Raw genomic sequence first — 22,576 nt, 5'->3', positions numbered from 1 at the left:
TGGTGAGGTACTGCTAGTGAGCCAGGACGGTTGGGCCGACAGTTGTGACTTATTGTAGGATTGGCCTAGTTGCCTACAAACAAAAGTGCTGTCATCCCTAAACCAGCAGTTTTGCCTAGGAGTGAGAGTGCAACTACAACACCACCACAGATGCATCATCATCTTCTTCATCTTGGGGGTTATCTTTTTCATGCTGGGCCACCAGAAACCTAAGTTTCTCAGCACTGGGACTTTTTCCAATATGAGTCTGCAGAGTCTTCTTAATTGGGCTTAGCTATATGCCTGATAAGGTTCCATGTCAAGCTCCTGGATCTTGGTCTCTGCATCTCTTGGGGTGTTGAGGTTGCAAGGGGTGGGGGCCCTTAGGGCACAGCAGGCTCTTTGGTGCAGAGCATGGGGTGGCTGGGTGCAGAGCGAATTGGTGATCCAGGAGCTGTGCACAAGGATGCCCTCAGAAACAGGAGGTAGGTGGGTTCCAGGCTCGCTTACAGGACAACAGGGGCACTCTGGTGGGAGATCCAGTTTGTTTCTGAAGTCTCTCAACTGGGGCTTCCTCCTGGTCCTTTTGCAGACCCAGGTGGGCTGTTTTTCTTGGTGTCTGACGTGGGCTGACTAATACCCAAGGTATTGGCATGGTTTGGCCTCCCGAGGGTGGAGTGCCACCAATCTTGGCACACTGGTAGGGTTTATCCTCACAGTAATCAATGTGTAGTTCAGTTTAGCTGTGGTATCCAGTTCAGGAGTTAGCAGCTGTTTAGTGAAGTAACCCTCACTGGCTTTTGGTATCTTGAAGTTTTAGAGTGGTACCTCCACTCTGGAGGAAGTTATCTGGTGATTGGTGAAGCCTGGAAGTTCTTTGGGGTTTTTGTAGAGTTGTCCAGTTGTCCAGCAGCTCCTCAGTGGCAATTGTCTTGTCCTGGCTGCAGCAGGCAGGGTTTTGAGCATTTGTCTTTGGTGCAGCAGGTCCCCAGTTCTCATGCTTCAGATTTTTTTGGTGCTGGTCTTCTTTTCTTGGTCTAGGAGTGCTCACAAAATATTCTATTTAGTTGGCCCTTTAGGGGAAACCTGGTAGTGACCAATGGGTCATCTACCTTAGGTTGGCTACACCCACTAAATGGCCACTTCCTGTGGGGAGGGGTCACTTCCCTATGCCTGATTGGCTATTTTCCTATCATCTAAGAGGAAGGAAAATGAAATGGAGTGTCCACCTTGCAGGCAACACCTTAGGGGTGGTGCATACCAGGTGGGGCCACTCCTCCTACCCTTTGTTTGAATTTCCCACCATTGCTCGCACCAAAAGTGGGGGTTTGCAATGAGAGTTGCCATCTGCTGCTAGCAGCAGGCCTCGGAGTTAAGTTTCAAAGGCAGTAAGGGCCAGATGTAGCAAAGGGTTTTACCCATTCTGTGTCTATGGGAAAATGTGTTCGTACATATGGTCCTAAGTCCTTTGAAGTTTGCTGCCAGGGCAGTGCACATTTCTGTGGGAAGGGGTGTTGGCACCTCCACTCAGGAAGGGCTTTGTTCTGCAACCCAGAAAGAAGATCCTCTCACCCCTAGGTTGTAGTTTAGGGAAAGAGCTCTAGCAAAGGGAACCTGGTTAGCAGGGACCATGGGCACTAACAACTTCTAGGCTACATCATACACCAGGCAAAAAGTTGGGGCTAGCCTTGGCAAAAAGTGTCCCTTTCTCACATCTTAGTAGGGAATTTGGATTAGGTGGAAGTTTTATCTGCCAATATTGGCAACTGTTCCATTGTTTGGAAAGGCTTTTGTGCCCTGCTCCTAGGCCCCTGTCACACTAACTTATTAAAAAAAAAATACATTGTGGGGCAATTTTTAAAGGGAATGGTCCCCAGCCTTTACAGTTTACTGAATGTCTATTCTCAAAATTGAGCTAAGTGAACACTCACCTATCCTCGCAAGGGTTGCTGCATGGAGACTACTCTGGGGATGACTAGTCTGCTCAGCTCACCCTGGATAACAGATTCCTTAGCAGTGGGGGGGTGCTACACTTAAGTTTTTGTATCCGAAATTATATGTAATTGGTACTGGACCCCTATGAACCTGTAGAGGGCTGGGTTGTTTTCTCATTCCAACACCTGGAAGTGCAATGCTTCGGGATCAGATACACTGCATATTCTTTGGTCTAACATTTGGGACCCTATATATAATGCGTATGGCTTACTTGTACCCCTTTCAGTCCACTTGGTCATCCTACATGAGATAACAAATGTGATATTACTGACTACTCACAGACATGGATGGCTGTCGAAAGCAGTGGTAGTGGCAAAAAAATGATATTATATTTCAGTCTGATTGTGGTCTGTGCCTGAACCCCTACTTGAGGATTGACTGACAGAGAATCTCAAAACTGCATCTCACGATGACTCATCTAAATGGCCGATGACCAGCTGTGACATTTGATCACATCTGGCACCCGTTTCTAGATTACTGACTCACACAATCAACACAGTAGTTATAGCTTTTATGTTTATTTTTTCGAGAAGGTACTCACTTCCAAGTCCTGAGGAGACCCTCCACTGTGTCACGGCTACAACACGTTGAAACTTACTCCCTGGGCAAATAATAGGTTTTCAACTCTGGATTAGGAAAGCAGGCCAGTTCAAATAAAAGAAATAGATTTCTGTTGCTCTTCCTGAAGTAGGGACACCAATAGCACCCCAGCAGGGACCTGTATTAGAAATTTGAAGAGTTTCTCCGAATACCAAAAAGTTATTTCTCCAAGACTTCCACGGAAACTCCCCCCCCCTTCTTTTCACCCACACGATTGTGGAACTGACTCATACTAATGTGAATCCAGATATTTTTTTAGACTGAACAGCTTGAACTACAAGTGGCAGGTCACGTGCACAATACAACACATTGAGCCTTTTTTCTGTGTTTGTACAAACATAAGGTAATTGTGTGAAAGGTAGTTGAATTGACCAAATAATGAACTGATGAATTTGTATACTGACCAATCAACTGAGTGTTCCTTTGATCGTATTTGTCTAAAAATAAATCAATAATTTCCAGGCGAGACGTTTGGCAGGCATGCCCACACTGCATGCATGTACCTTAAGCCCAGAAACAACCACCTCATGAATTTCTTGTGTACTCAATTCAATCAATTCAATTCGATCTTTATTTGGATTTTACTCCATAAAAGATGTAAAACACTCTTTAAAAGGGATAATAATGTTCAATAAAATATTTAAAAACATTACTGATAAATAAATAGATAAAGACCTTTGCTATAAAAAAAGGCCATTATTCATTACTCATACCAGAGGTTTTCTAAATGCGTCATTTTTTTCCTTTATTCTATAGCATATAAAATGAATTTTATCACTGAATCACATTTCTCTTTGGTGTCCAATTTACATATATAGTTAAAAGCTTCTCTACAATAAAATTGTTTATTAGTAACAAATAAAGGTTTTAAAAAATATTTCCTAATATCATGATAAAATTTACAGGATCTAATAAAATGCATTGGAGATTGTGCAAATCGCCCCACATTGGGCACTTCGGTAGGTTTTTGCTCCATGTCCTCACCTTTGGAAAAGCTACTAAAAATTCAACGTCCTAAAACTCATATGAGTTAAATAAAATATTGCTATCCATCCATACCGTTAATTGATTTTTCACTTCTTTTTTACTAAATTGTAGTATGATACCTGGATCCTCTAAATTTGGTGCTAAATTTATGCCTTTCAGCAAAACTTTTAAGTGCGTGAACCATGGGATTCTATCCCGGTATTCCAATGTGAGGCAATCTTTGATAATCTTTTGGGCAAATCGAGTCCCTTCTGTAGACCAGATGCTGTGCCAAGCCAATAAGGCATTGGTATATAATAGGTCTTCTACATAAGAGCAGCCCAGTTCCCTATGTACCATTAGTGTGGAAGTAGTATTTGGCACTGCAAGTAGTTTACAGAGAAATTTGTTCTCTAATACTTGTAATGAGTGGGTCACGGACGTTAGGCCCCAGAGAGCCGAACAATACGTAATGCTGCTAATTGATTTGCTTTTGTAAATTTGCAGCATTTCCCTAAGGGGTTTATTAGCAATTTTATTTGAAAATCTAAAGACAGCCTCTGTTGCCCTAATATACTCCATCCTGATAATTTCTAAATGTTGTTTCCAATGGCCCATATTAGAAAACTGGACACCCAGATATGTAAATCTGTTCACCTCTTCGCATTTATGCGCCTTGATAAAATACGTTTTTTTTCTGGCCTTTCCCTGTTCACAGGTCATTACAACAGTTTTATTCATATTCAGCGACATATCTCTTGCCTCCATAAATCTACAAAGCCCTCCAACAGCCGCTGCAGCCCATTGGCGGTTCGTGACAGCAATACCGCGTTGTCTGCATATAAAAGGACTGGGATAGGACATTCTCCTATTTTAGGGGTATCGATTTCCATATTTTTTAGGTGGCCATCTACTCCGTTTATAGAAAGGGAAAATAGAAGGGGTACCAAGACACAGCCTTGACGTATCCCTTTCCCTATCCTAAAACCTGAAGTACACTCCCCATTTCTTCCATATCTCACCCGTTCTGTTATATGGTTATACAATTGTGCCAAGAAATTAATTATATCTATGGGCGCACCCAGGTCTACTAAGGCATTCCACAGCTTTGCATGGTTCACCAAATCAAAAGCGCTGCTAAGATCTGCAAAACAGAGGAACACATGACCCTTTTTTGCTATTGTATAGTCACTTATTATTAAATTAAGATTTATGCATTGTTCCAAGGTGCCAACCTCAAGTCTAAATCCCAGTTGGGCCTCTGTAAGTATATGATTGTCGGTTGCCCATACCTCTAATCTTTCTAGGCGTACTCTCCCAAATAATTTGACAGAGGTGTCTAGGAGGGAAATAGGTCGGTCACATTTGGGGTCACCTCTATTCCCCTTTTTAAAAATAGGAACAATTATGCTTTCAGTCCATGAGGTTAGGATGTATCCCTTTGATGCACTCAAAAAAACTTGGGTCAAAATAGGGGACCATAGATCAATATGTGTCAGATAGGCATCTACTGGCACCCCATTGGGCCCGGTGCCTTCCCTTTCAGACATCTTCCCATGGCAGATTTCACTTCCCCTAGACTAACCGGTTTCAGAAAGGGTGGCTTGATCTCAATTATCCCAGTATTCGATGGATACATAATCAGATGATCTGGGTTAAAAATCAAGCCAGAATTAGAAAGTCATTCTGATGATGGAACGTGTACAGTTATTTTGAGTGCATCGCTATTTTTTAGGAATGGTTGATTAATTGTTTTCCAAAATAGGGTACTATCTCTTAGTGCCGCTGCTCGCTCAAGATTATCCCATGCCCTTGCTCTCAATTGTGACTTCCTAATCTTCAATGCATGTTTGTAGCTAGAGCATTTAATGATTACTTCTTCCCTATTTCTTGGTCGAGCCTGCAGGGCTTGTTTAAGTTCTGGACTTGCTAATGAACAATTATGATCCAACCACACCACTTATACTCTCCTTTTGTTCCCCGATGTTGCTACTAGGCTCCCTGCAATGGCATTACTAAGCTGGTTAAAGGATACTAAGATCTCAAATGGACTTTGATTATATTCTGTACATGTTAAAATATCTTGTCTATATCGTGTCACGATTTTTGTAATCAAATCTGCTTCATTTACCCCAGTCCATTTAATGGCAATTCCATTTTCCCTTTTTATCTCTATATTCATTGCTAATCTTTCTCCTATGTTAAAAGATTTAACTAATCTCATAGTAAGTGACAAAGGGTAGTGGTCACTATGGATAGTTGGCTCAATCTTCAGAGATTCAATCATGTCTATATTACTCCTGGAAATTAGTATATGGTCAATTGTTGAGAAATGCCCTCTCCCTATAAACGTTGGAAGCTTCGTTTCCTTATCCCCATCTTGTTCCACCAATTCTAAATCATGTCTAAATATTATTTCATTCAGTACGGCTCCATATTTCTCATGTATAAAGTGTGATTGTACATTTCCCCGTCATCAGTAAATCCACATATCTTTTCTAAAGTGTTCTGGCACGTCCTGATGTTAAAGCCTCCAGCCCATATTAATATATAACTAGATGTTATATCATTTATAAAGATCTGTAAATCATCCTGGAGGTTTGATGCCACTACTTTGTTGGTATCATCAAATTTATTGTTGTAATAATTTATTAATACAAAACCTGTGACACCGTCTATCCGAAAATGTAGAAACTGATAATAAGAGGAGTCAAGAAAGGATTTCACCAATGTAAACGGTACCAGGTTTGAGATCAATATTCCTAACCCTCCCTTGGCCCTACCGCTTGCTGAAGCGGAAGCTGGTGTAAAGAATATAGCATATCCTTCAATATAGAAGGATCCCGTATGCCATGTTTCTTGTAGACATATTATATGTGAAAAACATATCATGGTGTGCCATTCCTTATCAGCCATTTTGGTTCTTACTCCAGCTATGTTCCACAACATTAGTGTAATTGAGTCTCCTGCTAAGGACCTCTCATCAGGCTCAACATCACCATTGCAGCTTCAAATATTTGGTTTAGACACAATAGTAGTAATTTGTGCTTTATCGAGTAACAGAGTCCCTATTCTATTCATGTCCTCCTGCAGTCAATCCAGATCCTCCATATTGCTCAGGGGAATAAATCTATTGGAACACTCTAATTTGTCGTGCCTATCCAATTTACTAGATGTTTTCCTTTTGGCACCTGTGTATCTTGTGCCTGGAATGTTCAACGTTCTATAGAAATATCCTAGTGGTACAGCCATGATCTCCCTCCTCATGGTTTTACAGGTTTGATGTCTTTTATCTAGATCCAATAATAAGTTGCCCACAAAACGGGGGTCATGGAAATTGACCACAATACAATCTCCCTCTTCTTCCTCCAAATATCCCACTCAGTCAACTCGCCTTGCATAGAGAATTTCACAAAATAATATATCTGATGCACATATGTTCTTCGACATCCAGTGTACTACTTTATTACGTAGATCTGGCCAGGTCTCAACGATGTTTGGTCCCAATTTGGGAACATTTTTAAGAATGATTGTGTATGGAGTAGCATCTGGTGGTAGTTGTAAGACTTCTTTCACAGATCTGTCTCTATTCAGACACTGCCATTTGTAAGTGCCATCTGGTTGTCTCTCTTGATTGATAATAGTTGCCTTAGGCTGGGATGTTTCTTTCTGTATGGGGTGCTGGTATTCTATACTTCTTTTATTAGGATCTTCCTTCCCTGTCATTATGCTATTCCTTTTATCTACAACCACTTGGTTCTCATTTGGTGTGATATCACGGCCAAGGGGCAGGTTTTTCGCATTGATCACTAAATTCACACTTGCTTCTATCTCACTTATGCAATCTTTAATATCCTTAATTTCTATCAGTACTTTTGACTCCACAAGATCTAGTTTGCCATGTAGTTTCTTAAAAAGAGTTTCCATGCTTTTTAGTAGGACACCATCATAGCCTGGTGGTAAAGCTACTGGGTGGCCTCCATACATTTCAGTAGTTATTTTACTACCCTTTACGGGGCTGTGGTGGTGGTGACACAGAGTGAGATTTAGTTATCTGTATATTTTTTTTCTTTGGTGGTGGAGGAATTGGGTCATCTATACTGTTCAATGGTTCATTTTCTTCTATTGTGTCTATGGGTAATGGTGGGCCTAAGGAAAACCTAGGGTCCACCACAATGGGACTTTCTTTTGGGGATTCTAGTTCAATAATTGAACCTGCAGCCTCAGTACTCACTTCAATAATGGCCTCATGTAAAAAAAAAAATGTTGCCACTAAACGTGCTTCAACATTAATAATTTACCGTTAATTTTCCCCATTGCATCTGTAAGATAATTAGTTGTCATATTAGAGGTTCTTGGAGTTTTTATGTTAATACCATTCCCAATTTGGTTTTGCTTTCTTTTCCCCATTGTAAATATGGGGTTGCTATATTAAATACTCTTTACTAGTCTAAACAAGATTAATACAAATCTCTAGACAAAATATTAACAGAGTATACCCAGCCCAGCCTCCTCCAGGCTCTGACGGGCGTAGATGGGCCCGCTCTTGGCCCGATCTTCGCCGAACTCACGCCCGGGCGCGTCCCGTGGAGCAGGTTTGCAGCGTCCTTATCACAGTGCCTCCGGGCGCAAAATGGCAAACGAAGGCTCTAGTGCTGCTAAGGAGTCTGGGGCTTGTAGTTCAGGCTCCCCCCCAGTCACGAGAAAGTTCGTCCCGGGGAGTGGGTTTGCAGCATCCTTATCACAGTGCCTCCAGGTGCGAAAAGGGAACCAGCAGCTCTAGTGCCACTAAGGAGTCTGGGGCTTGTAGTTCAGGCTCCCCCCCAGTCACAAGGAAGTTTGTCCCACTGAGCGGTTTTGCAGCATGCTTATCACAGCACCTCCGGGTGCGAAATGGCAAACGGCTGCTCTAATGCCGCTAAGGAGTCTGGGGCTTGTAGTTCAGGCTCCCCTCAGTCACGAGGAAGATCGTCCCGTGGAGCAGGTTTGCAGCGTCCTTATAACACTCTATATGAGATAGGACTGGTAGTTTTCCATATATTTTTTGCTTGATATGTGCCATGCGCTATGGCGAGGTTTGGTTACAATGCAATGCCTTGCCATTTTGAACAATATTATCGGGTATGGGTTCTATTCTTCCACTTTCCTGGCATGACTGCCCCTTGTACCAGGCTGCATGTCTATCCTCACTGTCACTGGTGGGAACACACCAGACCTTGTGAGGTTCAACCAGTGCTTAATTTGTTAAAAAATAAGAAGTACCAGGTCTGTCGTCAGCTTGCATCATGCATTGCTTCTACCAGTGCTGATGACAGTACCAACACAACTACTAAGCATCTCGCTCCAAAATGTGTGATATTTCAGACTATTCCAGGCCACCCAAAGGTGTAATGGCTTGGGCAGCTGCTATTAGTCATTTCCAATGTATATTAAATTATTAAATAACTGTTGTTTTGCTCATTTTCAAACTTTGACAAACAGTGCCACCATGTGGTGGACTGTCATTATAGGTAGTGTTGCCAATTAAGGGCTGGTGCCGAGCACCAGAAACCACAGGCTCAAACTAATCACTGGATGCAAACGTGTGTGTGTGTCCACCGGTGGGCCCGTCTCCAGCCGGAACTGCACCTTCACCAGCCTCCACGCCAGAGACCCACCCACCAAGGCAGGACGCAACCATCTCAGATGTATCCTCAACACCCGCTCTATCCACAAGCACGCAGATATGGAATCTACTTGACTATGCCTCCCCAGATGTCACCTTCCTGACTGAGACTGAGAATCCCTCCAACAGACGTACCAACAGAAAGGACTTCTTTTTTACCGCCAACCTCCATGAATCTAAGCAAAGTTGCCGAAGACTAGAAAGAAAGTGGTGCCAAGATCAGAATCTGGACAACCCCACAGCCTTCAAAAACACCATCCGCAGACACCACCAACTCACCTGAGATGCCAAGAGAACTGCCTTCAGAGAATGACTCAACAACAAAGCACAGAGCCACAAGGAGCTCTTCAAAGTTGTGAAGGAACTCTCCAACCCCAGCTCCAACGCCAACAACATCCCGCCATCCCAAGACCTCTGTGACTCCATAGCCTCCTACTTCCACTGTAAGATTGCAGACATCCACAACAGCTTCAGCACCCAGACCCCAATGGCAACGACCAAGACCGTAGATTCACCTCTGACCAACCTCCTGCTCACCTGGACCCACATCAACAAAAATAACACCATCGAAATCAAGAACACCATCCACTCCGGCTCTCTATCTGACCCCTGCCCTCATCATATACTCAACAAAGCAAGCTCCGTCATCGCACCCCAAATATGGAAGATCATCAACAGCTCCTTAGAGTCTGCCACCTTCCTGGAGAGCTAGAAACACGCCGAGATCAACACCCTTCTCACAAAACCCAAGGCAGACCCAAAGAACCTCAAGAAATTCCGGCCTATCTCCCTGCTCCACTTCCCAGCAAAAGTCATCGAGAAGGCTGCCAACAGACAACTAACCTGCTTCCTCAAGGAGAACCCTTCCCAATCCTGGTTCCGCAACAACCACAGCACGGAAACCGCCCTCATCGACGCCACAGACAACATGAGAACCATACTGGACAGCGGTGAAACCGCAGCCCTCATTCTCCTGGACCTCTTGGCCGCATTCAACACCGTCTGCCACCACACCAAACACTCACCAATGCTGGAATCCATGACAGAGGCCTGGACTGGGTCATCTCCTTTCTCACCGGCAGAACCCAGGGAGTCCGCCTCCCCCCATTCTGCTCAAAGACCACAGAAATCATCTGCGGCGTACCCCAGGGTTTGTCCCTCAGCCCGACCCGCTTCAACGTGTACATGGCTCGCTCGGTAATATCGCCCGATCCCACAACCTCAACATCATCTCATACGCCGATGACACCCAGCTGATCTTCTCCCTCACCAAGGACTCCGCCAAGACCTACCTCCACGAAGGAATGAAGGCCATCACCAAATGGATGAAGAGCAGCTGCCTCAAACGCAATTCCAACAAGACGGAAGTCCTCATCTTTGGCTCCACCACCTCTGCATGGGATGACTCCTGGTGACCTGCCATTCTCTGACTCCCACCAGCCACGCACGCATCCTAGAATTTATCTTGGACCCCTCACTATCCATGACCCAGCAAGTCAATGCCATCTCCTCCTTCTGCTTCAACACCCTCTACATGCTCCAAAAGATCTACAAATGGACACCCACCAAAACCAGAAGAACAGTCACCCAAGCCCTCATAAGCAGCAAGCTGGACTATGGCAATGCCCTCTATGCAAGAACCAGGGCCAAAATCCAGAAGAGGCTGCAACGCATCCAGAACGCCTCCGCACGCCTCTTACTGGACATCCCCGCCACTGCCACATCACAGACCACTTGAAAAACCTCCACTGGCTCCCAAGAGAATCACCTTCAAACTCCTCACCCACGCTCACAAATCACTGCACAACAATGGACCTGAATACCTCAACAGACGACTATCCTTCTACACCCCGACCCGGCATCTCCGCTCTGCCGACCTCACAACCGTCCCACGTGTCCGCAGAACTACAAATGGCAGTAGACCATTCTCGCACCTCGCCGCCAAAATGTGGAACATTCTTCCCACCCACCTGAGCTACACCAAAGACCTCCTTACTTTCAAGAAACTTCTCAAGACCTGGCTGTTCGAGTAGTATCAGCACCTCCCCCCCTTCCCTCCACCTCCCCTCTTCAGCGCCTTGAGACCTTCACAGGTGAGTAGTGCGCTTCACAAATTCCTCATTGATTGATTGATTGTATGTGTGTTTTTTTTTTTTTTAGCTTTAATGGTAAACCTTTGTACCAGTTCCAGACAGTTGGAAATGGAAGCCAGCACTCCCACAGACTGATATAGGCTATAGTGGCTAGTTTTGTATCCAGTTTTGCCAAAGAGTTGATTTGTACTTTGTATTGTGACTACGTGGTGTTGTACCTATAAAGTTACTCATATAAACGTAATAATTAAAAAAACGAAATACATGTATCCTGTATTTTACTATTCTTTAAAATAACTCTCCCCTAAATATTATACTCTTGTAACATTCTTCAATTGGTATATTAACAGGCAAAACAATCCTTTTTTGTACCAGCCTCTAAAAATATCTAAAGCGCTTTGTGGAGAGCATTGTGTCAATACAATGAAATTACATAAATATAATCCTATGTGGAAAACTGAGATGATGTGATGCCTCTGGAAAGGCAACTGTTTGTTTATTAACTTTATTTTTTTTTCAGTTACCAATGGCAACACCGCAAGCAAACAGAGCAGGTGTGCTTCAACATCTCGGCTGGTGTACATGTGGTAGTGTCATAAAAGAGGCAATGTTTATCCCTTTACCCTCATGTGACACAGACTGGACAGTATTGCTTAAACCCTTTCGTGAGAGTGGCGGTGCAAGGTCCACAAAAAAAGCATATTATCCCTGCCTAGCTCTAGACACACACAATTATATTTGTGAAAATCAAAGCATGGCCATGTATTTGTTAAATGGAAAATAAACTGAACATATAATAATATACATCAATCATTAAAAAGAGAATGTAGATGATGATATTCCTGTTCATCTCTTTAGATGAACCTGACAGCACGGCCCAGATTGTTCACCCACAATACAGCAGGTCTATCGTCTTAGTAGGATAGCAAGATATTATCCTGCAATAGACACTTCACAAGGTTAGCAGTGTACACTTCACACCACAACTTGACTCTGGATCACATTTTTTTTTTGAGTTGCACTATTTCATGTCCTTGGTGGTACGTTAAAGAAGTGCTTGCTCCGAACACCTTTTACCATCGTATATAACACAGGATTCAAGAGGTGGTAATTTGTGACAAGAAATTTGTGCACATTGCTGTGTTTTTGTACTGTATTACAGTTGTGGCTTGCAGGAAGCAAAAGGGGCAGGGTGGCGTGTGAGGAAAGGGGGGGATTAATACAAATTAAAAGTAATTAAAAAAAACACTTACCTCTTCCTTTGCCGCCAGCCGCTCCTCTGTCCCTTGAAGCTCCAGGCTGCAGGCACAGGCTCCCAGCCTGCCCTGTGGACAATCCTGATGCTACTCAAAGCAGCATCAGGATTGACTGGGAGCGCCCAGCCAGGGCCTTCCAGGCAGACTGGGAGCCTGTGCAGGGTCTCTCCAGCCCAATAACTGTGTTGCTGGGCTGGAGAGAGCATACTGCGCATGTGTCAGCCAGTCAAACACACATGCGTTCTGAGGGTGAGTACTGTGCACTCCCCCTCACTGCTCATCACCCACACGGCCTGCTCCTTTCAACAAAAAATGATAATAAACACAGTTTATTATTGTTTTTTGGTAAAAGGTTTGCAGCTGCAGCTAGTGGTGGGGGGTGATGCTCCTCCATTAGTAGTACATTAAAGTTCCAGTGCAAGCACCCATTTAACACTACCGGTCTCATTTACGAGAATCTGGGGCATCGACCCTGATGCATCAGATTTCTTGCCCTGCTTAATGATTCCCTAACAACACCATGGATGAGCTTTATTTACTGTACAGAACTTCATGGCAGATGCGTCAGAAGTTCTGTGGCACTAAACTGACGCATTGCTTTACCAGCGTAAAAAAAGATGCTTCTCCAGCAATGAGTGAAAGGCTCACTGCATCAGTTCTGCGTGACTTTTTGCCCGGGAACACCTTCCTTGCATACATTTTACCTGAGGCAGGTATAATGGGATGTAAGGCTTTGCAAACGGATGCATTTCGCCCAATGTGTCAGTTTGTAAATATGGAGCAGTGCAAAGCACTGCTTATTGCCACTGCTGCATCAAATAAAATGAAGCAACGGTGGCACAAAGGCGTTATAAATGAGGCCCTAAGTGGTAAAATAACAGTTTCTGCTCTTCAGCTACTTAATACACCAGTCTGTCTAAAACTCTGGCAGAGACTGAGTCAAAACGTAATTCTCATATGCTCTCTTTATGTGATACAGCCCTGGGTGGGTGACGGCATCCACTTACAGAAAAAGTAAAGTCTATGTTTCATTTTAAGTATGGCATAAAGGCAGTATTAGCTGTATGGAGAGCTCTTATATTGAAACAAAAAAAATTGCACAAAAATGTATTTTGATATTGGGAGTAGCAGCATAGCTCTACACAGTGTTTGCAGTAGGTTTGGTACTCAGCATCATAGCAACAGCTTTGTCAGTGCCAAAGCAACATCGTCATTTCTGTTTGACCAGCTGGTGACATCCATTACACTCATACATACACATATCTTCATCCCCTCCATATGTGAGGGGCATGCAGGACAGTTAGGGTTAATGCCTGAGACTTATCAATGGCATTGTTTCATATCAATTACTATCAGGCCCCTACTTGTGCCAGAACATTGAAAGCTCAATGGCTATCATCACTGTGCAGTACTCATCAATGTGCGGGTGGATGGAAGATGCACACACCGAGAGATCATCATGGAAGATCACTAAGAGGTGGGAACTTGAGGTGAGTGGGCAAGGCCACTGCACTAGTGTGTACCACATGGTCCAAAGCGGTGTCCGAAGCTTGAGGTTGTCAAAAGCCTACTCCTGATGCATACCAAGCTTCTTGGCATACTTGGTAGAAGACTCTTGTGTCTCCTAGATAGCAGTATGCATGTCTCATTGGTAAGCCCGTGTGTTTTGCATTGCTCCTTGCACACAACTGTACATTGTTTTGTGTCGCAGTTGATTCTAAGGGTTCCTGTGTTCCAAATGGTGGCCTCCTAGTCATCAGTTATGGGCTGATGGTCCATTATTTGCACCATGCAATACTGCCACCAAATCATCCCCAGCATTGCTACACACACTGTGGCTATTCCTCCTCTTTCCCTGAACATTAACAGATGCACTTATGTGTGGTGCTGCAATACAAGAACTGATGCATCAACATTGGTGTGTCACTTGGAACTGATGCTTCCCGCTGCAAAAATGCCTGTTTGCTGCTGCCGGCACCGAAGCCACAGACACTGCTGACTGCCCGATGCAACAACCCAACTTTCAACACAGCCCTGACTTGGCCAACACAGCACCGACACATCGAAACTGTTACTCTGGACATCAATGCATCAACGGGATTGCCTGATCAGGAAACAATGCATCGCCTGCAACCACAACCCATTCCGTCCTTGGATCATCACATCATCACAGAGCATCGTCGCAACCAAGGTATTCTCAGCAGGTGTGCGTCAGGCCTCTACCTGGCCCGCACTCCACTGTGGTCGGACTGAATTTTGGGATTTGCCCCTGTTCAGCGTGACTAGATAGCTCTGGTTGCAGCTATTGTCTTCTAAGCAGTGTATTTAGATTTAATTATTAAAAATTCATGACTTGTCTTGTGGATGCTGGATTTTTGTTGTTTTGGTCGTTTTACTCAGATAAATATTGGCTATTTTTCTAAACTGGTGTGGAGTCCTTCTGTAGCGTTTTCACTGTGTTACTGTGGGTGTGCACAAATTCTTTACAAGTTGCCACTTTAGTTTAGCCTGACTGCTCTGTGCCAAGCTACCAGAGGGTGAGCACAGGTAAACTTTTAGTGTGTATCTTATGTGCCTTGACTAGGATTGTGGTCCCTACTTGGACAGAGTGCAAGCCTCTGCCAACTAAAGACCCGATTTCTAACACTGGTGATCAGCAGTGAGGGTAGGACTTGTATTTGTGTTTTGCATACAGTGAATGGTGTACACTACTTTCACATGGCAGACCATTACGCACCAATATACATTATTTTTCTCTTTGACAATTTTTGAGTTTTTGCAGCAAACATGTCTCAATCTGGAGAGCCAACAGCTGCAACTGCAGGAGTGGAGTTTGAGTAAGAGAGATTGAAAGCCTACATGGTGCTCCAGCTAAAAGGATTCTGCAGAGATTTCAAGTCTTTATTTAAAGGCCTTACTGAAAAGGAGGAGCTGCTGTAGGCACTGAGGGCCTGGCTGGCAGCCAGGGAAGCAGCTGCCCGATCAGAGTTGGGCAGTGTTGTGGATGGCTAGAGCATATGCATCTGGAGTTGTTGGACATCCCAGAACTGCCTCTAGGGCGAGGGGCCAGTACCAATGGAGAGAGGGTCCCCTCTAAAGCAGGTAGCAGTGTTTCCTCTGGAGGTCTCTCCACAGAAGAGATGAAGGACAGACAGGAAGCCAGGAGGCTCAAGTTAGAGCTGGAAAGGCTCAAAATGGAGAATGACCAGGCAAAATGTATGGAGGAAAAGATATTGGCCATTGAGGAAAGGAAAATTCCTTAGGCTCTTGAGCTGAGCATGAAAGAGATGGACTGGAAATCCAGAAGGCTGAGTCCAGGGCAGATGGTGGCAGCATATTGTTGTGAGGTTACTTTAGGTAATACACAGGCAAGTTATTTTAGCCTAGGGTTGCAGCTTGTGCCCTTTCATTCCAATGCATGCATTTTTATTTCTCTAATATTTTAGCAGAAACCTTATTTTAGTGAAAATGTTTTCATTATTTTATTAGCTTGTCCTTTCACACAGACGTCTGTTATTCTTTTCTTTGCACAACACTTTAATGCTGTGCCTCATTTAAGGTTGTACGTGATAAGTTACAAATTATTTCTGGCACAAAGCGTTCATCATGACCCAACCCTTATACCCCGAAATATACATGATATCACGTCAGGGCAGTTTGCAGTTTTCTCAGAACATCAGATGTTTTATTAAAGAACACCTCACTGCACCGTACATGATTTAAGGGAATTCCAACCAGTTGCCATCATACACTGCACGTCGGAGTTTGCAGTGTCTGCTGAGACTTCACGTAGGCTCTCCCTCCATGTGGGAAGATTTGCAGTAGAACAACAGACCTCTTATTCACCTACAATCACAGGTATGGGAGATGGGGGTTTCCCAGAGGGCCTGATGGGCAGATTAGGGCTTACACTCCCATGCTCTTGTAGAGAAACTTAGTAGTGCAGTTAGGGATTTTAGAACCATTGTTGTGCATGTTAGGACTTTTCCTATGTTTCACTTTTGCTTTTACTGTGTTTTATCTTCCTTATAATTGCTACACATGCCTTTTTACATAGAATGTAGTTAATTCAATAAAACTTATTTAACCTAGTCCTGCTTCTGTTTTGCCATTGCATGTATGAGCCATTTGTGACTGAGAGAAAGGGATAAGATCTGTTCCACCACGTTTTCCCTGAGAAATCCAAATGACATGCTAAGGACTGCCACAAATCAGCTTTTACTCTTGGGCACTGATGAGGTGCTGCTAGCTGGCCAGAAGGGTTAGGCCGGCAACTGTCACACAGCGCAGGACTCAGTCCCCTGCACCCAGAGATGCTGCTCCCCAAATCCAGCAGCCTTGTTACTATAATGAGTGTCTTTCGAACATTGGTTAGGACTGAATTATGGATCTCCCAAGTATCTCAGTCTTACTACATGCTAAAGACACCCTAATTACCTTATACGGAGACATTTTTGGTATTAGGGGTATCCTCCTCAGCTAAGATAAGCAGTGCCTATTTTGACTGTAGGCTGTTCAAGCTTGAACCTTTAAAAGCATTAAATCTCCAGTTGGTGTCCCTATCTCTGAACTGTACAACATGAAATGTGGCGGAACCACAACAGGTTGTAATTGAAGCAAACATAAGGCTCCCCCTCACAAATCATTTAATAAATAATGGCTTTGTGGGGAAGGGAGGAGCACTTATGTTCATAGTTGAGGCAAATCCAGCATATAGAACTGAAATGTTTTATTCTTGGGTCACTTTACCAGCAGTTGATGGGAACACACATGCTTTTCATCACTACACTCCTGTTAATGCACCTGCACAATACAGAGCATATGCATAATTAGAAATACCTCTATCTTATCAAGAACACCAAAATTGGCTTGTTGGCGCCCTACCACATGTTGCACACAAAGTCAGACTAGGTTCTTTGAGTAATGAAGGTCCTACATATCCAAGACTGGTCACATATACATCACACCCAAATGATAGCACTGTTGCAGTAGCAGAAGTGCGCCGCCTGTATAATGATTTAGTACAAGTATATAGACGCTTAATTCAATTTGTGATGCAGACTTTAATTACTGCCCCACCAAGGGCTGTTCCAGGGCAACCACATATGGTCACAGCAGGAATTAACCCCGTGACAGTACATTTGATCATGGATAAAGTACTCACCAAATGTGAAGAAATTCTGTTTTGGTTAGCACAAACCATAAGCGCTTTGTAAGCAGTGTTTCCCCATATGGGACCACAAGATAAACATAGAATTCTCACAACGTGCTTGGGGTTCATGATGGTTTCCTCAGTGGGCAACCTTGGCAACTGTGGCACTTGGGATGCAGTATTTGCTGCACTCTACACTACTGCACACAGGGCACCAACACTTGCGAACCTTCCAGAAGTGTTAAAACAAATTCAAGATGAATATGGGGCTGCCCGGGCTGTAGAATTAGGGATGCATTTAATAGCCAACTTTGCCAAAGTATCCCCAATAATATTACGTAATCTTAAAGGGGAAGTAGTAGCTCTGGCAGTCCACATGCAGCTCTGGGATATTCCTGTAGAGAATCAGGAGCGAGAGCTGCCAAAGATTATTGCCGAGACCTATTCCAGCCTAGGTCAGGACAGTTTTGGAGCCAGACTGAATAAACAACAACTACACAATAAATTCAATAAGGATTCTACCAAGTAAGTAATAGTGGATTCTATAAAACACTAGGATAAACAAAAACCACAAAAAAATGTAAAACAGGGAGGAGAATCTCTGAGAAACATTACAACTTAGGAGCTAGAGATAGTTTGAAAACTCCAAATAGATATCAATTTACTGATACAAGCCAATCTTGTTCCTTTCAGGACTCACCGGATAAGTGAAGTGAGAGAAGTGGGCATTCCGAACAACAAAACGAGTACATGAAACCAGGAAAAAAATTACAACGCTCAGCTGAAACTTCCATAGAAAACAAATTGAAACCTCCCCAAACAGAAACAAAAATCGAAAAAGACAAAGGTGGTTGCTATTCAAAATTCTACACAAGTATAAAGGTTTAATGAAGAATAGGAAGTGGGTTCTGACTCTGCTAGACAGTGCAGCAGAGGTCACAATAGTTTGCCAGAATCTTCTAGGGCTTCTGGATGCAATAGCAATTAACGACTATTTAGAAGGCGAAACTGCAGACAGGCACATCTCCCCCCTGACAGAGTTTACAAATTGTACTTGCAACTCGAAAGATACATTGAGCACACAATGAAAGTCATATTCTGGGAAAAGGTGACACCATGTTATAATATTCTATTGGTAGAAACATACTGTCCACCAGAATTTGCCTGCAACCCTCCGTTAAGAGAAAAAGTTAATATGAACCTTCTTTCTCATTTCTTTTTCCTAGGAAATTAGGGAAAGCTTATACAATAGATTAAGCATTGGCAAAAGCCCCTGCACTCTATCGCAATCATGTGGGGTGGGACAGAGATTCTCCTTACCACATAATACCTATTAGATCACAACCACAGCCTCAACCTCAGTATCCCATTACGCATGAGTCTAAAGCACCAGTGCGAGAAATACACAACTTGAGTATCAAGGTGTAATGTGAGCCCAGCGTCTCATCAATGAACAACCCCTTGTTTCCTGTAGCTAAGCCAGACCATTCTTATAAAATAGTCTAGGATCATAGACACTTAAGTAGTCATTGAAAATGCACACAGTATAGCAATGAATAATAATTTAGTGCGCAAAAAATTACAAAATGACCAACTGTTTTTTTCTGCTAAAATATAGCACCTGAAAGCACGAATTTAATGGAATTTGCCGCTTTAGGCTTGCAAAGAAAATTGTGTATGGTTCCACAGGGGTATAAGAACAGTCCTGGACTGTTCTCAGCATGTGTAACATCCATTCTACACGAGATTGACCACAAGGCATTGTCCCATGTAGATGATATTTACCTTATGGATGATGATCTCATGGAACATTTAAAACAGGTGTCCCACATTGTTTTAGGATTTGCTGAAATAGGCTATAAATTCAATTAAAAAACAATTGCCTTTCTCAGAGTCCTATTTTTAGGTTACAAGTTATCTGAAGAAGGAAAGAGTCTGACACCACACGTTCTAGAAACATGAGCACAGTTACAACCACCAAAAGGCATTAAAAAGCTGCAATCATATTAGGCCTTTTCATCTTTGCCAGAACTTAAATTCCAGATTATACACAATGTATAAAACCATTGTATGATTTAATATGTCCTGACTTTTCAAGTAAATATTAGATGGTCGAACACACACACATTCTGAGAGCATTGCAGCAGGACATGTTTGAAACCAAAACACTTACATCACACATGATAACAAAACAAATTTGGTCATCATAATAATTTGCCAGTGCCATCGGATTCACCTATGTAACAGTCAATGAAGGTGAGACTGTACCTATAGCATACAAATCATACCTGTATTCTACAGCTGAACAAAGCTTGGCTTCCACAGAAAAGATTCTGACTGAGGTTCAGATGGCTGTCATAAAAGAAAGATCTCTGGTTCAGGGGAAACACATTATTGTCATAACCCTCATACCAGCCCTCAAGGCTGTTACAAAAGACAGTGTCCCAAACACTAAAGCACTAAAAATACATTGGATCCAATGGGCAACGTTTCTGAATGCCACTGATCTAGATTATAGATTATGGGGGTCATTACAATCCTAGCGATTGGTGATAAAGTGGCAGTAAAAGTCTGGCGGTAAATACCGCCAAATTATGACCATGGCGGAAACAGCTCAGACAGACAGCCAATTAAAAACACCAACCGCCAGGGTGGAATCAACAGACAACACGGCGGTAACCGCCTACAGCCAGGCAGAAGACAATGTTCCACCCACTGTTTTAAGACAGTCCAATCCTCCACCTTTTCTGGGGCAGTACCAACGACATCAAAAGCCTGGCGGAAACACTGCACATAAGGAAAAAGACTCACCTGTGGAGACTCAGGGAAGAACCACGCCGCCATGGAGCCGAGCTTCATGTCTTCCCCATGCTCTTCTACGTGCTGCTCCACTACGAACACCAATGACAGCTAAGACAACCACAGTGAGTAGAGCCGCCTAGCACACAGGGGAGGGAGGGAGGAAAAAGAGAGTGACACACACACACGCAACACCACCACCCCAACACCATACACACAAGCAGATGCAGTAAAATAACATATTTACCCCGTAACCCTCAGGAATAATGCAAGGACAAAAACAATAGATTAAAAAGAGTGTAATAAGATAAAATAGTAGAAATGCATGCATCCAAATGAAAAAGTATATACATATTTACAAATGTAAGGACACTGCCCAGTCCTCAATGCTCGTGGGCCACATGGCCACATTAGAAGTCCAAGGCCCCACTTCACTCCTGCAACAAGGAGATAACACTGTAGAGGCATCAGGTCGAAAATAGGCCTGCACCTCAGGGGGGACGGGGAATGGGGGGGCACTTCAGCCGGAAGATGCTACAACACCACTGGTCCTGGAGGGGGTAACACGCCCTGTGCTTGGTCCTAAGGAGTGCAAGGCCACAGTCTATCAAGTGGGTGACCTGCCCACTGGCTCTGGAGGGGGCATCATGCCCTGTGAACTTCATCCTGGGGAGGATGGGGTGAGTGGATGGCATCTCAACTGCTTCTGGAGAGGGCATCATGCCCTGTGATCTTAATCCTGGGGAGGATGGGGTGAGTGGATGGCATCTCCACTGGTTCTGGAGAGAGCATTGTGTCCTGTGAGGCAGATCTTGGGGAGTGCAAGGTCACAGTCTCTCAGGTGGGTGTCATACCCACTGGATTTGCAGGGGGCAGGCCACACAACAGCCCATGGACGCAGGTCTAGAGAATGTCCGCTGGCAGAGAGGGCTGTTCAGTGATGGCAGTGGTGCTGCTGCTGGTGGTGGTGGGGGGAGGCTCCAGCCCATCCCCTGCAGCCTCGGACGGCTTCCCACTGGTGCTGCTGCTGCTGGTTTTGGTGCTGGTGGCAGTGCTGTTGGCGGAGCTGGTGGTGGGGAGAGGCTCCAGCCCATCCCCTGCAGCCTCGGACAGCTGCATAATCATGGTTGGTGGTGGGGTCTCCGACTGAGTCCCAGCACCAGGCTCCTTGTCCTTACTGCCCGCTGGGGAAGGCCTCTTGCCCTTCCTTCCTGCAGCTGGGGCTGGCTCCTTACCCTTCCTTCCTGCAGATGCGGCTGGTTCCTTGCCCTTCCTTCCTGCAGCTGGGGCTGGCTCCTTGCCCTTCCTTTCTGCAGCACCTGGGACTGGCTCCTTGCCCTTCCTTCCTATGGCACCTGGGGCTGGCTCCTTGCCCTTCCTTCCTGCAGCAATTGGGGCTGTTGCCTTGCCCTTCCTTCCTGCAGCACTTGGGACTGGCTCCTTGCCCTTCCTTCCTGCAGCACTTGGGACAGGCACCCTTTCCACCTGGCTGGCTGGTGGCCGGGATCCTTTCCCACCTGGAGTTGCTGGGGACACTACTGTGCCCATGAACCGGGTGGCTGAGGTGCCTACCTGGGTTTTGACCATCCTGGCCTTACGTGAAGGATGGGGGAGGGGGAGGGAAGAGCTCAATGGTGGAGAGGAAAAGCTTCTTAGGGGCATTGGGGTGGGAAGAGGGAGAAGGTTAGGAAGTGGAGAAAGAGGGAGTGGTTGTAGGAGGTGTCAGTCTGCTGTGTTTGGGGGCAGGTTCATGATGTTGTGAGGTGGATGGCTGTTGGGTGTCTGAGTGCTTGCGTTTGTGTACTTTAGGAGAAGGGGGCACCAACACAGTGGGAGAGGACACAGGGGATGTGTGCATGGATGTGGGGGTGGTGACTGCCATTGAGATGTGTGTTCTGATAGGTGTGCTGGTGATGGGGGTAGTAGATAAGGATGTAGTGCATGCAGGTGTGAGTGTAGACGCAACTGGGAGAGAGGTGGATGACGAAGAGGAGGGGGCCATAGTGGAGGCAGTGGATGTTGGTATGTCTGCATCTGGATGGTGTGTGTGTGAGTGCCTGTGGGATGAAGT

The sequence above is a fragment of the Pleurodeles waltl genome, chromosome 5, assembly GCF_031143425.1.
Source record: "Pleurodeles waltl isolate 20211129_DDA chromosome 5, aPleWal1.hap1.20221129, whole genome shotgun sequence".
Taxonomy (NCBI): domain Eukaryota; kingdom Metazoa; phylum Chordata; class Amphibia; order Caudata; family Salamandridae; genus Pleurodeles; species Pleurodeles waltl.
Note: the sequence above shows the minus strand (reverse complement) of the source record.